General features: G+C 56.5%; 1 protein-coding gene across 1 annotated transcript in view; it reads left to right on the top strand.

Moving 5' to 3' along the window:
* Nucleotides 1-18,843, top strand: part of PRRX2 (paired related homeobox 2) — a 50,551-nt gene that overhangs the window by 523 nt on the left and 31,185 nt on the right. The window lies entirely within an intron of this gene.

Genomic DNA, 18,843 nt, shown 5'->3' with positions numbered 1-18,843 from the left:
CGCGCGGCCGGGCGGGGGGCCGGGGGTGCGGAGCTAGAGGGGGCCGGAGGGGTGCGAGGCCAGAGGCTCGTAGGCCCGAAGGGGCGAGCGCGGGACCGGCGACGGATGCGGGGGCGCTGGCTCCGCCGGACCCCGGCCCGGGAAGGAGGCGCCACGGCGGGACTTTCGGGGGTGCGGGCGCTGGGCGCCGCCTCCCGAGTGGCTGGCGCGGCCCCCGCCGCCGCCGCCGTCGCCCTCGCTGAGGTTGTATGTCAGCGATCGACGGGACGGGAGCTGTCTGCTGGGGGAGGCCAGATCCACCTCCCGTCGCTGGGAGCACAGGGCGCTGTGCTGCCTTGTGCCCTGCCCCGGGAGGCACCCCTCGAGTCCCCCACTCCCAAACAGCGTGGGAGAAGTGGGTGCGATTATTGCTGGGGAAACTGAGGCTTCCGAGTGGGGCGAAGAGACCTAGTCGCATAGCTGGGTCTCCAACTCTGCCCCGCTCTCCTCCGGGACACCAACCCAGCGACTGCTAGGCTTTTGTAACAAGGGTGCCCTAGCTGGGATATCGATGCCTGCCCTCCCCCTCCAGTTTGCCCCCGCTGCTAGCAGCTCCCTAGGGGGAGCGGCCCAGCCCTGAAAAGCCGGCTAGGCCTCTCTTCCCCTGCCGAGGTTAAAGGTCATCAGGAAGGGGCTTTAAAAACAAACAACCCACCCAAGTGGCTTTTTTTTTTTTTTTCCAAAAAGTCAGAGGACTGCAGGGTCCTGAGCCCTTGGTAAGAAGGGGGAGTGGCTGGAAGAGGAGAAGATGAAGATAAAGCAAAGATCCTGGCCCCTGAGAGAGTTTGCTGGAGGGAGGGGGAGGGCTAGAGTCAGCATAGCTCACCCCCTGCCCTGAAAGGAGTGTGGGGGTCCTATGAGACCACTGCCTGCTCCCCTAGCTCCGGGGAGCAGGCAGACCTGCTGGAGACTCCGGACCCTTTAAGAGTCACCCACTTGGCTCCAGAAGCATTCCCACCTGGGGTCCCCAACTTCCTGCATCAGCCTTCGGGGTCTCCAGGGAGCCCTGGGTGGCTGCGTACCCCACTTTTCAGATGAGACGAGGTGCAGGAAAAGGTGAGGTGGCAGCAGCCTTGTCCAGAAGCCTGGGTGTACCCGAGAGGGATGGCCAACACACACCTGACTGTCACGGGGCGTCTCAGAGAGTGCCCGCCTGGCACCAGCCGCGTGCCATGACCTCCGAGTCCTTCCCAGTGGCATCCATCCGCCTGTCGCCAGCCTCCCTGGCCTCTGTTCACCCACCCAGGTGATCAAGAAACAGGCTGACCCCCTCCTGGGAGCTGGGGTTTCCCTGGTGGAAGGACGGACGGTGTCTGGTTTGGGCCAAGAGAAAAGTGGGGTGCACTTTTCTGGTGTCAGGTGGGTCCTGCCAGCCGGTTGTTTGAGGACATCGGGTCTCACGCTGGCTCTGAGCCGGCTTCCCCGCAGGGCAGAGGGGAGGTCTCCGAGTTTCCCCTGAGGCTTGGGGGACCACTGGGGGCTGGGGTCAGCAGGAGGAGCAAATTGAAGAAAGGAGGGAAAGAAGAAGGGAGGAGTATAGGTGGGATGGGGAGAGAAGGAGGGAGGCCGGGGGGGTTTGTCCTCAAGTCCTGACCGCCGTGGGTGTGGGCTTCTGCCCTGGCCACGTCCGTGGGGATGAACAGGAAATGGTCCTGTTTCTCCTGCTCACAGCCTAGAAGGGCTCCAAGTTGGGGGCCTTGCTGGGGGAGTCCCAGAATAGCTGGGGTCACAAGTGTTCGGCCAGGGCCCCTGGCAGCCCCCAAGCCACCGTGCCTCCCCAGCAATGCCCCTGGGATCTCATCTCCCTCACTGAGGGCCCAGGAGCCCTTTCTCTTCTGCACATGGGCAATTCCCAGGCTCTGGGGACAGAGGACCCTCTGGTATGGGTCAGGTGGGACAGGGCTGAGGGCAGTGGTCAGTCTGCCCGCAGAGGTGGGCATCTCCTTCCGTCACTGTGAGGGACGGGAGGCCACAGGCAGAGTCAGGGCCAGGCTCAAGGAGCCCCCACCCCCCTAAACCTCAGCTCTATCCTCCCGGCCCTTGGCCCTTGGGGACATTTTCTCCAGGCCTCGACAAACGAAAGCCCAACGTGGACACTACAGAGAGTTCCTGAAGCTCAAAAACCTAGCTTAAAGAATTCTCTGTTTGAGATTCCATCTTTCCTAGCTCACTTTTGGTGTTAAAACACACTTTCTTTTATGAAACAGGGATAATGGCTGGAGATGGTTTTATTTTAATGTCCTTACTTGGCAAAATTAAAAGGAGGTAACCCTATACTCATTCCTCAGACTGAAAACAAATCTCTAGGCCATGAAACCCAAATGTTTTATGTCGAGTCAAGCAGCTCCCCAAGGCCAATTGGGCGCATTCCAGCGGTGCCCGCTGCCAGGCAGCGGGAGGCAGGGGTGGGGGTGCTCTGGGGCAGCCCCCAGGCCTGGGAGAGAGAATCCCTTGGCTTGCTTGGGGGTCTGGGCCCCTGAGCAGGAAGGTGGATGGAGGAGAGACTGGCATCCTGGCCTCCTTCCCTTCTTCCTCTTTCTAGCAGGTGCCCCCTCCCACTGCGGCTGGATCCCCAACTCCTGAAGTCTCCAGAGGTGGAGGAGAAGGGACCTTTTGTCCCCATCCTGGTGAGCCCAGCCCACGTCACTGGGCCCCTTTAATAAGCAGGCAGCCAAACCTCAGGGTGCTGGGACTCTGGTCCCCAGGCCAGCAGCCTTGGGCCCTAGGCTGTGGCTCTATTCTCCAGTCCTGGACCCCTAGGGAGCCCTGGTCCCTCACTGAGGATTTGGACACTTTTGGAAGTAGGTTTTCCTTGTGGCTTCTGGAGCTGTTTCCAGATCCAAAGGCAGCAACTGAAACCAAAGAGAGATGCATGCATGCTCAGTCGCTTAGTTGGGTCCGACTGTCTTCAGACCCACGGACTGTAGCCGGCCAGGCTCCTCTGTCCGTGGGATTCTCCAGGCAAGAATACTAGAGTGGGTTGCCATTTCCTCTTCCAGGGGATCTTCCCCACCCAGGAATCAAACCTGCATCTCCTGCATTATCAGGCGAATTCTTCACCACTCTGCCACCTGGGAAGCCCATAAAGAGATGGGGTGCCCCTTATTAGAAAAATAAAGGTTAATGGGGAAACCAATGAGGTAGAAAATTAATGTATTTTCAACCTGTTGGGTTAGCAGTCTCGAAAATTTTTGAATAGATTTTTCAATCGTTTGTTTTCACAAAGTCATCAGTAGATCTGGCCTATTCTTGCCAATGATTTCCCCCGACCAGGCTCCCCCTGGAACTGACCAGGAAGGTTGTGGCTTCGCCGGTGACTCAGAGCAAACTGGGGTCTCAGGTTCCTCCCAAGTCAAACGCTGAGGTCTGGGCCGGGGCGCCGAGCTATGCCAAGCACGTTAGGAAAATAAACTCTCGTTTGCTGCCTTCGCAGTGACTTACAACAAAAGAAACCACATTAATAACTGAGATTTTCCTTAAAACATTCCCTCCTGTGGGCAGGGCGGAAACAGGAATGCGGACGCACTGAAAATAAACGAAACCCCTGGAGCCAGGCAGGGATGAAGCCTGCAACCCAGGGAGGCTGCCTGGCCCCAGTGGGGCTGCGACCTGTTTAGGAAAAATGCCTGGACCACGTGGGTTCCCTTCCCAGAGATGCAAGTGGGGGCCTTGGAGCCTGAGGGTACAGACTGAGCTGGGGTGGGCTGGGGCCCTGGGCCAGGGCTATTCTCTGAGTCACTTCTGTTGATGGGCCACAGGAAGCCCCGGACATGCCTGGCTTGGGTGCGCACCTCCCTCTCCCCCTTGCCAGTGGTGGCGGGCAAGGCCAAGTATCTGAGTGGGAAGTCTGAAGGGACCACTGAGTTTGAGAAATGGGCCAACTGGCCTTTAATGTTTGGATTTTTCTTGTGGTCAGATATATCTACCGTGATTCACCGTTTCAGTACTTTTGAAGCGTCAAGTTCGACGGTGTGAAGTTCATTCACATCCTTGTACAACCATCCCCACCATGCAGCTCCAAAACTTTTTCCGTCTTCCCCAGCTGAAACTTTGCCCCCCCATTGAGCACTAACTCCCCACCCCCCCTCCCCCAGCCCTTGGCAACCACTATTTTCTGTCTCTCTGAATTAGACAACGCTCGGGACCTCAGAGATGTGGAATCATACAGCACCTGTCCTTCTGTTGTCTAGCTTATTTCACTTAGGATAACGTTCTCAAGATGGGTACATGACGTAGCAGGTGTTAGAATTGCCTGCCTTTTTACGGTTGAATAGTACTCCACCGTGTTGAAAACACGCTTGGGTTGCTTCTGCCATGGGCTGTTGTGAGTGATACTGCTATAAACATGGGTGTGTGTCCCTGCTTTCAGTTCTTTGGGGGGCCGGGAGTGGAATTCTATGTTGAGTTTTTTTGAGAACTGCCGTGCTGTTTTCCACATCTGACTTTTTAGCCAGCCTCCCTCTAACTGGCTCTGAAAGGTGGCAGCAGTAGCCTCTGGGGAAGAGAGATGGAGGTGATACCAGGTGCCAGCCTGCGAGACAGGGACGGGGCCAGCAGGCGATAAAGACAAATGGATTTCTTCAGAACCGGCCTTTTAAAGACAAGCCTGCTTTTCTTCCTCCTCTTCCTTCCTTTCCCTCCATCCATTTCCTTCAGGGTCACGGGTGAGGAGGCAGAGCAATCCGCTGTGAATGAGCCCGGGAAGAGGGCGGTCGGGACACCCGGGTCCGGCTCCTGGCTTTGGCTTGCCTCTCGGTGTGTGACCTCAGGGCCGCCGCATCCCTTCTCCAGGCCCCAACCTGAAGGATGGGAGGCTGCACGCAGGGATCTGTGGGGCACCCCTTGTCTCTCCTCCATGATTCGATCTGGGCTGAGAAATTGCCCTGGCATGGGCCCATCTCCCCAGGGAGGTGACGTCTCTGAGGGCTGGGTCCTGGCTGAGCCTGGACCCCCCAGACAGGTGAGAGCCTCCCTCAGCATATGCCCAGGAGCAGGGAGACAGGAGTGATGAGAGCTGAGGAACCAGGCGTAGGAGCTGAGAGCCCAGGGCATTCAGTCTAGGAATGGCTGGGCACCTGGTAGGAGGGGCCAGTGATCTGCATCTCTGGCTTTTCGTCAGCAGGGAGGACTCTGGCTAGTTTGTGCACTGCCCATGGTTCTAGGGTAGTCTTGCTGCTCTATTTAATAGATCATCTGAGTGGAGCTTGGGGGCCTGGCACGGGGGCCTGGGGCCACCGGACACCCCCACAAGGGTCCTTCCCTGTGAACAGAAGCTCAACAGGACAGGAGCTTCCACTCTTCCCTTCCAGAAGACTCCAGAAAAGTGACTTTGCAGCAGTAGTGATAATGCCTGCTGGCCCCCTTGAGGCCCGGGAAGCTCCCTGAGGCTCAGTGTTGCTATCTGTGAAATGGGGATGATGGACAGTGATGTCCCTTATAGGGTGTGGGAGACCTGCCTGGAGCATAGTAGGTGCTCAATAAAGGGCCTCCTTTACAGCTCACAGAAATGCTCACTGTGAGTCAGGCTGGGCTCGTGGTTGCCATTCCTATTTTGGGGGTGACCCAGAGAGGCAAAGTAACCTGCCTGAGGTCTCCTGGCTGGGGAGGGAGGGGTGGGCTTTGTTTTTGGATCGTACGTCCAGGCCTCTCTCCCCTGCACAGAGCAGTGTTTGGGCCAGAGGAGTGGGGCAGGGGAAGCCCTACCTGGTTATTGCGGAGACTGGGGTTTGTTTGGGGATCCAAAGCGGTCAGGGAGGTCCTGAGGTCTGGCACAGAGCGGGGCACCGGGATCAACCTCAGCCGTGTTAGGTTTCTAAGTGGATAGAGACAGGGAGGGAGGGTTCTCAGGGTCTTGTCCTGGGCAGGGATGTGAGGTCAGCCTGGACAAGGCAAATCTTGGGAGGCCTTCCTGGTGTGCCAGACCCAAAGGGCAGGGGCTAATCTCAGGTGGGAGTGCACCTTGGGAGTGATTTAAGGAGCCAGGGCTGCCCTGAACACATCCGACAAACGGAGCTTCGGCATTGGAACCTGGCCAGGCTGGCCCCCTGGGGCTAAAGGCTGTGGGAATGGAGGGGAAGGCAGGTGCCTTTCATGGCACGTGGTGAGGGTGGCCGGTTACTCACTGTTTGCTGGCCAGGGGCACCCACGTGTTTCACCCTTCATTGTCTTCCCACCAACCAGAAGTGGGTCCTTTTATTATCCCCATTTTATGGAGAGAGAAACTGAGGCTCAGAGAAGCTGAGTGGTTGCCAAGGTCACACGAATGAATGTGGGATTCCAGCCCAGGCCTGTCCCGAAACCCTTGCCCTCCACGGCTGGCCGAAGCCACCCCTGGAGCCTCCAGAATACTGGGCGCTCTGACCAGGGATGTCCACTCCAAAGCTGGTGTGGGCTGCGTTCAGGGGACCACGAGGCAGCCAGGGGAGGGGTCTTCTCCACATCCTCAACAGTGTGGCCTGGGTCCCAGGGTGGGGTGGGGATGAGGTGGATCAGGGCTGGCAGCGTGGGGACTGTCTGGCTTGGCCGGGGGGGTTGGAAGGTATGTGAGTGAGTGGAAGTCCTGCCCAGAAGCATCCAGAATGGCCTCCTGGACACGGGAGAGCTATGGAGGGTCCCTGACTGAGGAACATCAATAGGACTTCTTCTCTAGTCCACCCCCAGCTCCCATATTCACTCATTCATTCACTCACTCACTCACTGCATTCAGCAATTATTTTCCGACCACTGACTACGTGTCTAACCTTGAACCTCTACCAGCTGCCTAAACTTTCAGATCTCAAGCCCCGGTGAGAATTTCCAGGCACTTCGAAGAACTGACATAGAGTGGGGCAGTTTTAGAAGTTGGCAAGAGGGGCTTCTCTGGCCGTCCAGTGGTTAAGATTCCATGCTTCCACAGTAGGGGGTTCAATCCCCAAATGGGATGCCAGGCGACATGGCCAAAAAATTAAAAAAAATTTTTTTGAGTGGCCAAGAAAAGCCATTTACTGATAACAGCTGCCATCTTGTTGCTCCCATCCGTTTATCCAAGCGAGAACCTCTCAGCATCTTCATCTCAGAGTCGAGAATGGTCCTTGAAACAGACTTAGTTTGGCTTAACCAAAAAGCTTGCAAGTTGCCCCTATTTTGCTCATTTTGCGGTAGGTCGGTGATAACTCTGGCTGGCATTTGGGAACCACATGGTGGCCTTCCCAGACTCACAGACATAGAGACACACACCACCCGCCCCAACACACACGACCACCACACACAAACCCGGTCACTCACTCCCACACACATGCACTCGCTCTCTCACACACACACACTTGCACCCACACCCACCCTCACACCCCCGTCCCAAAGGCTCCAGCCTGGCCCAAATGATCAGGTCCAGGCTCTTGACGGCCAGGGTGGCCGCAGGCCGCTGGTGGGCAGACCAGCAGCCAGATTGCAGCCAGATCGCGCCTGGACAGGGCCAGGGGTTAAGTGCCTTTTGCGAGGTGGTGAGTAGCAAGGCACCGTGGGAGCTTCCTGTTTAGACAGAGTTGGGGAAAGTGATCTCGGCAGGTGCCCATGCTGAGCAGACGCAGGGAGCTGGGGTGCCCGGCAGCCCCCAGGGGGCAGGGTGCTCTCCACCCAGAGGAAGCTGAGCTGCTGCTAGAGAGAGGCCGTGCCTCCCCAGGAGCCAGGGAATCTCTAGGTGTCCTGGGAATGAAGGTCGCTGAATACGTGACCCCAATGCTTGGGCTGGCCCCCCGCCCCCCGCCAGCCAGGCCCCTCACCTCGTGTCCCTTCCACATGTGGGAAGCCGCTTGCTCCCAGCCTGGCTCCGAGGGGCCCCCGTGATGACAGGACACCGTCCACCTGGGGCCCTTTATGGCTAATGATATCTTTTATTGCGTCCTAAAAGTGGCTGGCTCTGGAAGACATTACTTTGGGTCCCTCTTTGTGATCCTTTCTGCTTTCTCGTGCTTGGGAGGTGCAGCTGGGACCTTCCAGTCTGTGGGCAGGGGCAGTGGGGACCTTGGAAGGACGCTGGGGTGACGAGTTACAGAGAAGCCAAGAAGCTGGCACCTGCTGGTCCGAGGTTGGGTGGCGGGGGCTGCTGAGGGCAACTGTGGTCTTTGGAGAAGGTTCCGGGTTAGGGGGGAGGTCAGGGCAGTGAGAGCAGAATGCCCAGGGGCTACAAGACCTGGAAGCTTCCGCAAAGGCTTTTCCATCCAGAGCTGAGCAAGCACCTCCGTTGCTCAAGAAATGACAAGGTCAGGGTGTGTCACCTGTGCTGCGGCTGCCCAGGAGGCAGGAGGAGGAGAAGGACAAAGAATCGGGAACTGGGACCTGCCCAGCCCTACAACTCGGGACACTCCCTGACGCTGTGTGCCTCAGTGTCCCCACGTGAGGGGGTCAGACCTTCTGTTTGTCAACACATGGGCCCAGGAACCACTGCATTTGAATCACCCTGGGAGTGGGTGAAATGCATGTTCCCATGCCCCGGCCCATGGAAGGAAACCCTCTGGAGCCCAGACCTGGGTCTCTGCTTTTGGCACAGCCCTAGTCATTTTGGGAGCTTCCCAGGTGGCTCGGCGGTAAAGAATCTGCCTGCCAATGCAGGAGACTCGGGTTCTGTTCTTGGGTCAAGAAGAGCCCCTGGAGGAGGGCATGGCAACACACTCCAGGATTCTTGCCTGGGAAATCCCACGGACAGAGGAGCCTGGTGGGGCTACAGTCCATGGGGTTGCAAAGAGCTGGACAGGACTAAGCGACTAAACAACTAGTCATTTTTATAGGCATCAAAGTGTATGCACCGCTGTGCTCTCGGAAGCTCCTTCCAGGGCCAACTCTGCCCCTCTGTCATCCTCCTCAGTTTGCCTGAGGGGATAATTGTCCTCTCGTGGGAGGATGGAGAGGCCTGCTGGAGCCGCCAGGGAAGACTGGCATTGTTTGGAAGCATCTAGAAGGGGCCAGTGTGTGGTGGGGGAGTTGTTGCTCCGAGGCCCAGCCCAGGCTCTGTGTCCCCAGAGACCTGACTGCACTGGAAGCCACACGGCTGGGTCTAGGGGAGCACGGTCACTGTTGAGCATCTCCCAGCACTCGGTGGGCACCCACTGGGTACCAGCCCAAGGCTCCCAAAGAGCTGGACTGAAGGGGGTATTCCCACGGCGGAAGATCCTGTCTCTTCCCCTCGAGCTTCCTGACTCCCTCTCACTGCCTGGGTGATGGGGTGGGGGTGGGGGTGGGGGGGGTGGTCAGAGCCTGAGCTGGGGGTCTCTATCACTCGTCACTGGAAAAGCCCCCTCCCATCGTCCAGCCTGTCCTGCTGCTCCCTGTCCCAGCACCCTCTCTGCCCCTCACAACGCTGCAGGCTTTCCTCGCAGGGGTCCGCAGGGTAGGGCATCCATGCCCCCAGGAGGGTGACCACCACCCCCGGGGGTTTTGTCCACTGGTCCCCAATCCCGCCTCCCTCCCTGCCTGTCCTTCCATTCCCCACCCCCCGCCATCGGCCTTCCCCTCCCGGCCGCCCCTCTTGCCGCGGGCACAGCCGTTTACATGCCAGAGATGGCGTTATTAAAAATGACATTTAACCAGAGCTAGAATTACCACGCGGATGGCTGCAAACCTCGGAATCAAAGCAGGAGCCGCCGGGCGCGCCTGGCAGGGGCCTCGCGGCCTCCTCTCGCCGCCAGAGCTCCGCGCGGGCCTCCCATATAAAACCCCCGCAGAACTCAGAGGTCTTGAAAGCCCATGCACCTCCTTTCATTAGACTAACAAATAACACGTAACAGAAAACATCTGTGAACAGCAGCCCCTAATGCTCTCAAGATGGTGCCTCGGGCGGCCAGTCCAGCCAGCGGGCAGCCGGCCGTCGTCCGGGGCTCAGGACCTGGCGGCCCCCCACCCCAGGTGGGCGAAGACCCTCAGGAGAGCCTGGCACTCCTCCCCTTCCCTCCTGGGCCTCCCCTTCAGCACCCTGTGGACCTGGGGGCCTCCTTCTCTGCCTCCCCATCCTCCTCCAACCCAGTCTTCAGCCCTCTGCTCTTGCAGATGAGAACCAGTAATCCAGGGGTCTCTTTGCAAGGGGACAGTTGCTGGATAGGGCATCTCAGCCGTCCACTCAAGGGCTGGGGGTTGACCAGCCATGTGACCTTGGCAAGTGTCATCTTCTCTCTGAGCATGTTTGTCAGAGGGAGGAGAATCGTGTCCCTTGCGGGGTGGTTTTAAGGGTTTAGGGAAGTGATGGAAGCAGAGTATCTGATCACGTGAGAAGGTCAGACAGGGCATCTGCCATTCTCACGACGGCTGGGGAAATTGAGGCTCTGAGCAGTTGCATGACTTGCCCAAGGGTCCACAGTGGGTGGAGGAGCCGGGGTTTGGAGCCTCAGAGTCTGCACCCTTTTCACGACCCTGTGAAGCAAGGATGTGGTGAGGAGGACATTCAGACCTGGATCTGCTGCGCCCCCTGCCCTCAGGGAACACTCGGTCTGTGCGGATGGCAGAGGACGGACTCATCTTTGAGAGAGTACAGGCCAGCCCTGCCCTCCCTGAGGCCAGCACCCCCTCCACACCCCCCACCTCTAACCCTGTGGGCTTGGAAGCCAGAGATGCCTCAAGATGCAACGTCCTCCCTGTGTGGCTGGACACCCGGCCACCTCCCCAGGACCCGAAGCACAGTTCTCACAGCTCAAACCGGGTGGGTATGCGTTGCAGATGAGGGAGGAAAGGCCAGGAAAACATCCCAGAAATGGGAGAAAAGACGAATTGGCCCTTTGTTCCCTATTTCCCTCATGATGAGGCTACAGAAAACAGGTCTTTCTACCTTCCCCCAAAAGACTGTATGTGAAACTCCATCCTTCCCAGTCCCCTTCCAAGCGATGCCTTGCTATTTGGTTCCCGAAACACTGGATGTAATTCATTAATTCACTCACTCTTTTGAATGAACTGATTCATTCAGTCAGTCAGTGCACACGTGTGTTGTTGAGGCATCACTGGACAGGTGAGTCATCATTGTTCAGTCTCTCAGTTGTGTCCGACTCTTTGCAACCCCATGGACTGCAGCATGCCAGGCTTCCCTGTCCTTCACCAACTCCCGGAGCTTGCTCAAACTCATATCCATCGAGTTGGTGATGCCATCCAACCATCTCATCCTCTGTCGTCCGTATCTCCTACTGCCTTCAATCTTTTTCAGCACCAGGGTCTTTTCAAATGAGTCAGTTCTTCACATCAGGTGGCCAAAGCATTGGTGTTTCAGCTTCAGCATCAGTCCTTCCAATGAACATTCAGGACTGATTTCCTTTAGGAGTGTCTGGTTTGATCTCCTTGCAGTCCAAGGGACTCTCGAGTCTTCTCCAACACCACAGTTCAAAAGCATCAATTCTGTGACACTCAGCCTTCTTTATGGTCCAGCTCTCACATCCATACATGACTACTGGAAAAACCATAGCTTTGACTGTGCAGATCTTTGTCAGCAAAGTGCTGTCTCTGCTTTTTGACTCACTGTCTAGGTTTGTCATGCTTGTCCCTAACCAGCGAGTGGAGCACAGAGGCAGGAGCACCCTGATGCCCAGCTCTTTACCTCTGTCTGGGTCCGAGCTCAGGACTTCACAAGCCACCTCATGCTGAGTTCTCTCAGCAGCCTTATGAGGCAGGTGCGGTGTTATCCCTGGACCATAAAGAATCCACCTGCCAAGGGGGAGACCTGGGTTCGATCCCTGGGTTGGGAAGATTCCCCTGGAGAAGGGAACGGCTATCCACTCCAGTATTCTTGCCTGGAGAATCCCATGGACACGGGGGCCTGGTAGACTGCAGTCCATGGGGTCGCAAAGAGTTGGAAACGACTGAGCTACTTTCACTACAGATGAAGAAACTGAGGCTCAGGAGGGTCAAGTGACTTGCCCGAGATCACCCAGGAAATACGCTATGGTCCCCAGAGCCCAGGTTCAATGCTGACCACTCCATGCTGAGCCCCTAGATGGCCCAAGAGCCACAGTGTCCTCGTTTTAAATATTTAAGTATTTATTTTTGGCTGCGCTGGGTCTTCGTTGCTGCCCGGGCTTTTCTCTAGTTGTGGTGCTCTGGCTTCTCATTGTGGGAACTTCTCTCGGCGCAGAGCACAGGCTCTCGGGCTCCCAGGCTTCCGGGGTTGCAGCACACGGGCTCAGTAGTTGAGGTGTGTGGGCTCTAGAGCACAGGCTCCATAGTTGCGGTGTTCGGGTCTTCATGGCTCTGGAGCATGTGGGATCTTCCCGGATCAGGGATCGAACCCGTGTCTCCTGCATCGGCCGATGAATTCTTTACCACTGAGCCCCCAGGGAAGCCCCACAGTGTCCTCTTGCTGGAATCAGTGCAGCCCCTGCCAGGGAGGGACTGTGCCTCTGGTTCTCTTGGTTCTTACCCCCAAAGCTCCACAGTGGCTGAGATACTGCTTTTCCAGGGACACATCCCTGTGCAGAATCTGACCCATCCTGCCAGGACAGAGGGCTCCTGGGCTGGGCTGTGATGTGGTGGGGAGGGGGTTGAGAGGGCCCCCAGCCTTTGGGAATCTCGAGTTTCTGAGAGACATCATGTTCTAATTGGAAGGCCAGCCTCTCCTGCTGAGCCGGCTGCCCTGCCACCAAACCCCCAGGCGAGGAGAGTGTCAGAGCTCAAAGTGGGAAATTGCTGGAGACAATAAGTAAAAACGAACTACTCTGGTTTCACGGGGAGGGAAAAAAGAAAAGGCCAAGATCTAATGCGGCTGAAAGTGGGGTCGTCGTTTAAAGCAATCTCTTGCCGTTAGAGTGGATTCAAGTTGGGGGCAGATCAGAGCTCCAAGGGGAGGAAATGGGGAAGTCTTCCCTCCAGCCTCCCTTCCACAAATATTTCTTGAGCATCTACTACTCTGTGCCAGTCTGAGGGTTGGATCCTGGGGTCCCATCAAGAAACAAAGGGGTGTGATCTCTGCTATAAAGGAGATGAGAATAGATAATGGGGTCACCTACCTGATCTGGAGGTTCAGGGAAGGCTTCCTGGAGGAAGTGGATTCTCAGAAGGGCTCTAAAGGATGAGTGAAGTTAACCAGAAGAAGTTGGGAAGGGTGCTCCAGATGGAGAGAACAGCAGATACAGAGGCTCAGAGGTGAGAAAGCGATTGGCTGTGAGGCTTCCCTGGCCAACCAGTTTTTAGGACTCCATGTTTCCAATGCAGGGTTCAGAAGTTCGATCCCTAGTTGGAGAACCAAGATTCCACATGCCGCTCAGCACACCAGAAGAGAGACAGAAAAGGGCTGTTCTGGGAGCAGAGGAGGTGGGAGGGAGCCCCGTGGAGAGGACCAATGAGCAAGGCCTGCTTCAAGATTGGCAGTTTTTGTGTTAGGAGGGGTGGGAATGCTTTCTGTGCCCCTTGTGGGTATTGGGAGTGTGCAGAGCACCTGTGTCTCCTGTCATCTGGGAAGTGAGTGGCTAACTTGGGAACACCTCCTGTATCCTGGCTGCCTAGAGCCTCGTGGGCGCCCCATCTCCAAAGGAGCAGACCACAAGCGCTGTCTGTCTGTCCCAGCACAGACAGATCTCTGAGATCCAAGAACCCGCGTCAGGAAAGGGTGGGTCCAGGAGCCGTGCAGAACCCGAGGCAGGGTGTCCCTGTGCCCAGAGTGGGGCTTGCCACTCCATTAGTGGGGCAACTGCACCCGTCACAGACCCAACACCAGGGCTTCAGGGATGGCAGTTTCCTTGGCAAGATGAGGAAGGTCAGCCCAGGCTGTCTGACTGCAAGCCCTGCCTCCCAGGGGGAGTGGAGGGACTGTGGGGTGCTTGTAGCTGAGTCAGGGGCTGGATGACTGGGGTACGATGAGTGGCCTTGGAGTGTGTTAACCTTCATCATCACCCGAGACCCCGACAGTCAGGACCATTTATTGTGCACCTGCTCTGTGCTCAGCCCTCTATGTAAATCTTCTCATTAATTTCTCCCAGATTCCCCGGGAGGTAGGCAATCTTATGGCCCCATTTCCCAGATGAGGAAGCGGAGGCCCAGAAAGATGGGCTGTGTATGGAGGACATGCGGGCTTCAGGCCTTGGACCCTTGTCTTCGGGGTGTTCCCCAAACTGCTGGCCTGGAGCCCCTGGGCTGTGCTCACCCCAACCTCACCCAGCCTTTCTTGGGTTATTTAAAAAGGGATGGATGAGAGCGGTGAGAGTGCCGGGCAGAGGGTTCCCAGACAGAAATCAGAGCAGCTCCTCAACCCAGGCAGGCAGGCCAGGATCCTGGGACAGGGACCGCCTGACCCCATTGTTCCCATGCCGCTTGACAATGACCCAGGCATAGAAGTAGAGAGCTGGCCCCAATGTCCCAGTGAGTCCCCCACCTTCTCAGGGGCAGGACATGCTGCCTGGCTTAGCTATGGGACTCCAGATCCAACCTCACCCCCATTTCCTGGATGATCTTGGGAAAGTGCCTCATTTCTCTGGGCCTCAAATTCCTCATCTGAAAAATGGGCACAATGCTGGTACCCGGGGCCTGGGGCTGTTCAGCAGAGTTGATGAAGTCAAGCAGGTAGGGGTTTACCTCTGGTCTCCAGGAGGTGTGCAGTAAACATCTGTGTGTTTTCTTTCCCACACTCCCTGACACTTGGGAAGAAGCAGATGCCCAGTTTAGGACTGTCAAACCCCCTTTAGAGATGGAAAAACCGAGGCGGGAGAAGATTCCCAGGACCCCTCAGGAAGAGGAGTCAAGAGCAGGAACAGAGTTCTGGGTCCCAGGAGCTGACCCCAGTGGCCTTTGCTGGCTCTTTAACGATGCTTTCTAAAAAGGAGTCAAGTTTTCCAATGCACACCCAGGACCAAGAGCCCTCTGCTCCTGCCCAGCCCTGCCCGGGGACCTGGGGTCCCCTCTCTGGGAGGATGGGGCTTTGCTGCAGACCCAGGCTGGCATTCCCTTGTGCAGAAAGAGGAGCTTGCTTTCTTTTCCATGGCATAAATTGTAACCATGTATAATTTCATGACAAATACCGTCTATAAAACACAACACAACTATTTTTATAATGTGGCATTTGAGGTTAAAAATTCAAATTAGAGATTAATTGCAACTTCTAGAAGGTCAGTGGATAAGATGGCCTGGGGAGGAAAACTGGGATATTCAGATATGCTCCTTCGGGAATTACAATTGGGTTCTCACCACATGTCTAGAACATGCATGTGTGCGTGCACACACCCACACCCACCCACACCCACACTTGCACTCAGCTGATCTCTGGCTTGAGCTAAGCTGGTTTAGACATGGTGTTTGCAGTGCTGAGAAAGCTGATCTTGATGCTGGCTCCTTTTTCTGCCCAGGGCTCTGACATCTAAGCGTCCATCAGAAACAGGTTATGTGATAATCAAGCAGCCCTGAGATTTGCAGAGGCAGATGGTAGGGGGGAAACTCACAGAGCTTGGGGCGCTGAGAAAAGAAGCAAATGTAGCAGGTTAACCTCCATCGGGTGCCAGCTCTCAGCTTCTCCCTAAACCCTCCCCTTCCTCCACCCCCTAAAACCAAAACCAGATGGAAATCTAAGTGAACAGTGGGTCTGCGGACAGGGCAGACAGCGTGGGATGGAGCTCTGATCAGAGGGGAGGGAGACAAGCCGGAAGAGCCCCATTCCACTGAGGCCACAGGCGGGGCGTGTCCCCTGTGGCACCCAGGGGCCAGATCGGAGCCCCCTGCGGAAGAATGTGGGCCTCTGGAGAGTTCAGTTTGAGGAAACTTCTTGGGGACTGTGGGGATCGTGGGGAATGTTTTTGCTGCTTACTTCCAACTACAACAGCAGAGGTTGGGAGAGGAGGCTGCCCTCTGCAATGCACACTTTCCTCTCCCCACCTTCTCTTGGGTTCTGGCAAGAGGGCAGCAGCTCCAGGGGGTCAGCAGTAGCCCAGTGGCCTCCTAATGCACCCAAGGGCCCTAGGGAGAGGAGGGCCAGAGTGGGGCCAGCAAGTCAGACTGACCCTAGCTTCCCCTTTCTGAGCCTCAGTTTCTTCATCTGTCAAGTGGGAATAAGAGTGAATGACTTGTGAGGGTCCAGAGATAGGAAGTCTTGCACGTAGTCCTGGCACGTGGCCAGCTGCTGCTGTCACCATTACCGCCATTGCTATTATTAGCAACTCACAGGCGTCCCGGAGAGAGTGTGGGTGTGGGGACCCAGCCACACCCCTGGCAGCTGTTGGTCCCCAGGGTCCCTCATCTCCCCAGCATCAGCATGGGAACTGTCCAACCCAAACTAGCTCCATATAAGGTGACAGCTCCCTTGCTGCTTTACCCCCAGCCCTACCCTGGGGTGGGAATGAACAATTCCCCTCATCTTCTGGCAGGTTTGGGGTGAGATGGAAGGGGGAGAGTGCAGGCAGTGTGACCACCCTTCTCTCAGCAGCGGCTGTGTCCATCCTGGGGAACTCAGCACTCCCCTGTCTTGGGCACACAGGGGCTGGGGCAGGAGCAGCTCTGGGGAGGGGCTTCCATCCCTGGCATGGAGACCTCTGAGTATGGTCTCCATTGTTCCCCTTCTCCTCTGGCTGGGCCCATGCCTGCCGTACCACCTTTAATGTCACTACTTTGGCCGAAGTCACTCCACCGGGAGCCTTTGCGGGGACCCCCTTCATAGCAGTAACACATCATCTCCCTCAAGAGGCCCCCGCTAACCCCAGAGTGTACAAGCTCACCCCTCATCTTTAGAGAAGCTATCAGAAGCTCCCCTACTCAGCATGTATTTCTTGAGCTTGTATTTTGTGCGGGCACCGCACAGATCTCCCATTGCCCCTAGGAGCTTCTAGGTAACTGGAGACAGGCAATTAACTGATAATGGCACAGTGCCTGCGTGTGTGTGTGTGTATGTGCGCGCGCGCGTGTGTGTGCTCGCGCGCGCTCAGTCGCTTCAGCCGTATCTGACTTTGTGACCCCATGGACTCTAGCCGGCCAAGCTTCTCTGTCCATGGGCTTTCCCAACAAGAATACTGGAGTGGGTTGCCATTTCCTTCTCCAGGGGATCTTCTTGACCCAGGGATGGAACCCAAGTCTCCTGCGTCTCCTGCATTGGCAGGTGGATGGATTCTACGGATCATTAATTGCTAGGTCGGTAATTCGACTAAGTTGAGAAGCACAGAGCATCTGGGGCTCAGAGACAGGAGTCACCATCCCAAGACTGCACAGCCAGCCCAGAGCCCCTCATCCCCGCGTCCCCACTGCCCAAGGCTGTGGCTGACGGGAGTCCCTCTGAACACGCTGCAAAGATCCACATCCCAAATTAATCGGGAGAGGGACCCACGAGGCAGGAGCGGGGTTGGGAGCAGAAGAGAGAGTATTCTAAACGCAGGCCCACAGTTCCCTCCGGTGCGGTCCTCTCTGCAGACTTGGGGGTGGGGTTCCCGTAGTCGGGGCGGGGGGCACTCTACTAGTTCTGCCAGGGTCCAGGTCTACGAAGGGCGTGGGCAGCATGCTAGTCGGGATAGGCACCTACAACGGATAGAAAACTGGCCCCGAGTGGCTTTTGAAAAGCTAAGATAATGTGCAAAACTGAAACATCCAGGGTGGAACTTCAGGCACGAGTCGATCCCGGGCTTAAACAATGGAGCAGCCAGAGTCTGTCTGAATCTTGCTGCCGCAGCGGGTCCCTGCCCACCTCTGAGCCAATCACAGCGGCCGCAGAGGAGCTGCGAGCTGATTGGCCAGAGCTGGACTGTGGGGATGGGGCTTCAACCGAATCCCTTGGACCGGGAATGCAGGAAGCTTGCCTCCGAAGCGATGCTTCTGGACACTGCAGAGCTGACACTCACAAGGAAGAGTTCACGAAACAGTGCTAGCCCTGCTTCACGGGCTTCACATGTACTACACACGAGAGTCTTGCTGGGCCTATGTATCAGTGTCCCCCTCCCATCCCATCAATCACTCCGATCAAATACATTTCACCCACAGTCAAGGGTGAGGTGGACTTTGGGTGTCCAGCTGACATGCAGTCATGCTTAGTCCACATGTCATTAACCATTTGTTAATTGCCCTTCTGCTCGTATTTTGGAGGCAATAAGAAACTGTATTTCAGGTGTCCCAAAGATCAGATTTTGAAAAGCATCTGGACCTTGGGCATTGTGTGCCTAGAGGCTAAACTGAGCTGGGCTGTGACCCATTCATTCATTCATTCATTTATCCATCCAGTGCTTCCTGAGCACCTACCTTACGGGCACCACTATCAACACAGAGAACCCTGGAGAGGGACAGAGGGAAACAGACTGGTGTAGTCCAAGTGAGTTTAGGTCATGCTACTGAAGCAGCTAGGGAGGCAGATGAGCCTTTCTGAGTAGTGAGAGGAGAATTCCTACAGGAAGTGGTGCCTAAGCTGAGAGGTGAAGACTAGATTGGACTTCGTGGGGTAAGTATTCCAGCCAGAGAGAACAGCACATGCAAAGACAGGAAGTGACCGAGTGTGGCTGCTGGGATGTTTGTGGTGGGACAGGGTCTCCTAAGTCTGGGTTCTAGACTCTGGTCCTGTGTGTTGGCTCTTCTCTAGGTCAGGACTAGGGTGAGGGGAGTGAGGTACAGAGGGTAAAAACTGTAAGGAGGTGCTATTGGGCTCGTGTAAGTTCCAGGGGGTTGGGGGGGAGGAGGTATCTGAGATGGCACCTCCCTCCCTTTGGCTCCCTCCCTGGCAGGGCCAGCTCAGAAAGAGGTCCCAGCTCATCAGGAGATTTGGAATTTGTCTTCACAATCAGCTACCCTTCCTCCACCTGGAGCTCCCTCCCCTCCTCTCTGGAAAAAAAAAAAAACTGCTCCACCATACTGATTTTTTGAGTAGGGGGCCTTGGTGAGTCTGGTGGGGGGAGGGGGGAGGCTAGGCAG

The sequence above is a fragment of the Giraffa tippelskirchi genome, chromosome 4 (genome assembly GCF_054371585.1).
Source record: "Giraffa tippelskirchi isolate mGirTip1 chromosome 4, T2T-mGirTip1v1.2.pri, whole genome shotgun sequence".
NCBI classification, from domain to species: Eukaryota; Metazoa; Chordata; class Mammalia; order Artiodactyla; family Giraffidae; genus Giraffa; species Giraffa tippelskirchi.
The sequence above is the reverse complement of the archived record's forward strand: the minus strand, read 5'-3'. Positions and strand labels throughout refer to the sequence as shown.